Here is a 4,274-nt window from a genome sequence, read left to right on the forward strand (position 1 = left end):
TTTGTGTATGGTGTAAGTTGGTGATCTAGTTTCATTTTTTTTTTTTTGCATGTATCTGTTCAATTTTCCCAACACCATTTATTGAAGAAACTGTCTTGACTCAATTGTATATTCATGCCTCATTTGTCAAATATTAATTGAGCATAGTGGTTTGGGTCTATTTCTGGATTCTCTATTCTATTCCATTGATCTATACATCTGTTCTTGTACCCATACCAGGCTGTTTTGAGAACAGTGGCTTGGTAATACAGCTTGAAATCTAGTATTGAAAACCCTCCTACTTTATTCTTCTTTCTCAGGATTGCTGTGGTTATTCGGGTTTGTTTGTTTTTTTGTTCCAGATGAATTTTTGGAGAGTTCTTTCTAGGTCTGTGAAATATGCCATTGGTATTTTAATGGGGAGTTCATTGAATCTATAGATTGCTTTGGGTAATATGGATATTTTGATGATGTTGATTCTACCAATCCATGAACACAGTATGTTCTTCCATCTGTTTATGTCTTTCTCTATCTCTTTTTTTAGTGTCCTATAGTTTTCTGCATATAAGTCTTTTAACTCCTTAGTTAAGTTTATTCCTAGGTATCCTAATTTTTTTTGGTATGATGGTAAATGGGATTGCTTTTTTAGTCTCTCTTTCTGTAAGTTCACTATTGGCATATGAAAAGGGCAAACCATTCTTAGCATTAATTTTGTATCCTGCTACAATGCCAAATTCATTTATTAAGTCTATTAGTTTTTTATGGAGTTTTTCAGGTTTTTTATGTATAATATTATGTCATCTGCAAATAAGGACAGCTTTATTTCTTCTTTTCCAATTTGGATGCCTTTTATTCCTTCTTCTTGTCTGATGGCTAGTACTTCCAATACTATGTTGAACAGGAGTGGCTAGAGTGGGCATCCCTGTCTTGTTCCTGTTCTTAGGAGAAATGGTTTTAGTTTTTGTCCGTTGAATATGATGTTGGCTGTGGGTTTGTCATATATGGTTTTTATTATGTTGAAGCATGATCCTTCTCTTCCCACCTTGTTGAGAGTTTTTGTCAAGAAAGGGCGTTGGATTTTGTCAAATGCTTTTTCTGCATCAATTGGTATAACTATGTGATTTTTATCTCTGTTTGTTTATGTGATGTATCACATTTATTGATTTGTAGATATTGTACCATCCTTGCATTCCTGGGATAAATCTAACTTGGTTATGGTGTATGATCTTTCTGATGAACTGCTGGATCTGATTTGGTAGGATATTGTTGAGGATTTTGGCATCTATGTTCATGAAGTATATTGGCCTGTAATTCCCTTTCATTGTGTTGTCTTTATTGGGTTTTGGTATTAGGGTGATGCTGGCTTCATAGAAGGAGCTTGGAAGTATTCCTTCCTCTTGAATTTTTTGGAATAGTCTGAGGAGGATAGGTTTTACTTCTTCCTTGAATGTTTGTTAAAACTCCTCTGTAAGGCTGTCTGGCCCCAGGCTTTTGTTTACTGGAAGCTTTTTGATGACTGCTTCAATATCTTCCATAATTATTAGCCTATTGAGACATTTAGATTCTTCCTGATTGAGTTTTGGAACGTTATATTTTTCTAGGAATATATCCATTTCCTTCAGGTTTTCCAGTTTGTTGGTATAGAGTTGTTCATAGTATTTATTTTAACAATCCTTTATATTTCTGTAGGACCTGTTGTTGTTTCACCTCTTTCATTTCTCATTTTGTTCATTTGGGTTCTCTCTCTCTGCTTCTTGGTGAGCCTGGCTAGAGGTTCATCAATCTTGTTTATCCTTTCAAAGAATCAACTCTTGGCTTTGTTGATCTTTTGTATTGTTTCTTTGGTCTCTATGTCATTTATCTCTGCACTGATCTTTATTATTTCATTCCTTCTGCTTACAATGGGATTTTCTTATTTCTCTCTTTCTAGCTCTTTGAGTTGTAGGGTTAGGTAATTTATTACCATTGTTTCTTATTGTTTTGTTTTGTTTTGTTTTGTTTTGTTTTTCCCCAGAAGGCTTGTAGAGCTATAAACTTTCCTCTTAAGACTGCTTCTGCTGTGTCCCATAGATTTTGGATTGTTGTGTTTTCATTGTCATTTGTTGCCATGATGTATTTTTTATTTCTTCCTTGATATCTCTGGTAACCCAGTCATTATTTTTTTGCATGCTGTTTAGTCTCCATGTGTTTGATTTCTTTGGCTTGTTTTTATTATAGTTGATTTCCAGTTTTATGCCACTGTGATCTGAGAAGATTCTTGATATGATTTCTATCTTCTTTAATTTGAAGAGACTTTGTCTATAACTCAACATATGGTCTATCTTTGAAAATGACTCATGTGCACTTGAGAAGAATGTGACTTTAGGGTGAAAAGTTCTGAAGATGTCAATTAATTCCATTTGGTCTAGTGAGTTTTTTAGGATTGATGTTTCTTTGCTGATTTTTTTGTTTAGAGGATTTTTCCAATGGTGATAGTGAGGTATTAAAGTCTCCTCCTATGATTGCATTACTGTCAATCTCTCCCTTGATATCTTCCAAGAGTTTGTGTGCAACTTTCTTTCTGGGGTGGGTTTCTTGTAGGCAGCAGATATATGGGTCTTGTTTTATTATCCAATCTGTTACCCTATGTCTTTTTATTGGGGCATTTAATCCATTCACATTTAAATTTATTATTGATAGGTACTTGTTTGTCGCCATTTTTATTTTTTATCCTTGTGTTCCCTCTTCTCTTTCTATTTTTTTTTCTCTTCTCCTTCTTCTTCTTCTTCTTCTTCTTCTTCTTCTTCTTCTTCTTCTTCTTCTTCTTCTCCTCCTCCTCCTCCTCCTCCTCCTCCTCCTCCTCCTCCTCCTCCTCCTTCTTCTTCTTCTTTCTTCGGACCTTTCACAATTTATTGCATGACTGGTTTGAGGGTAATAAATTCCCTTAGTCCTTTTTTTTTTATCTGTGAAGCTCCTGATTTCACCTTTAGTTTTGATTGATAGCCTTGCTGGGTACAGTATTCTTGGATTTAGACCTTTCCTTTGCATGACTTTGTGTATTTAATTTCATTCCCTTCTGGCCTGATGAGTTTCTGTTGAGAAATCAGTTACTAGTCTGATGGGGGTTCCTTTGTATGTAACTTTCTGTCTCTCTCTGGCTGCTTTTAAGATTCTTATTTTGTTGTTGGTGTTTGCCAATTTAATTAAAATGTGCCTTGGCGTTAGTCTTTTGGGGTTCATTTTGCTAGAGACTCTGTGAGCTTCTTGGATTTGTGTGTGTGTGGGGGGGGGTTTTCTTCCCCAATCAGGGAATGGCAGTTTTCTGTCATTATTTTTTTCAAACAGGTTTTCTATTCCTTACTCAGTTTCCTCTCCTTCCTGAACCCCTGAAACAAAAAAAGATGTTGTTTTGTTTTGCATTGTCCCAAAGTTCCCTTAGACTCTCTTCCTGCTTTTTAATTTTTTTCCCCAGAAGCTGCTCTACTTGGATATTTTTTCCCATTTTGTCTTCTAGCTCACTGATGCATCCCTCTGCTTCTTCTAATCTACTCTTGATGCTTTCTTTTGAGTTCTTTGTAGCAGTGATGCCATTTTTTATTCTTCTTGGTTCTTCTTCATTTTCTCTTTGTTCTTACTCATATTGTCAAAATTTTCTTCCATTCTTTTCAGCTACCTTATGACCATTTCTCTGAACTCTTTCTCTGACAGATTGTTTGCTTCCATTTCATTTACTCTGTTTTATGGGGATGCCTGCTTTTCTTTCATATGTGGGCTGTTTCTTTGTTTTCCCATGATCTCTCTTCTCTGGATGTCTGGTTATGTAGTTTTATCTCTCCTTATCTCACGCAAAATCTGACCTTTCCATGGTGGAGTGTAGAGCTCCTCTGAATCCTTGTGTTTGTGCCAATTGGGAACCCGTATTCTGGAGCTAGCAGCTGATTGGTGGTTGCTGCAGTTTGTAGTTTTTCAGGCTTCCGATAATATCCACTTTCTTCTTTAAGATGGCATGGTCTCCACGTCTGAGCCCCTAGCTCTGGGAGGGGACCCATGATCAGTGGGGGCTGGCTGGTCAGGGGAACCCTTTCTAGCAGTCCCCCACCTTCTCCTGGAGTAAGCTGTCCTTTAAACCACCAACAAATACTCCCCATGAAACTGTCAGCTGTTCTTTCTTTCTGCTCTAGGATAAGGCTCAGGACCCATCTGTCTATTCCGCTGTCATTTTTCTTCCTCCTGATTAATGTTTCTAATACATTACTAGAGGCCTGGTACATGAAATTTGTGCATGGGGGGAGGGAGTGGTGGTGTCCCTCAGCCCA

This window comes from Pipistrellus kuhlii, unplaced genomic scaffold, assembly GCF_014108245.1.
Source record: "Pipistrellus kuhlii isolate mPipKuh1 unplaced genomic scaffold, mPipKuh1.p scaffold_m20_p_3, whole genome shotgun sequence".
Classification (NCBI taxonomy): Eukaryota; Metazoa; Chordata; class Mammalia; order Chiroptera; family Vespertilionidae; genus Pipistrellus; species Pipistrellus kuhlii.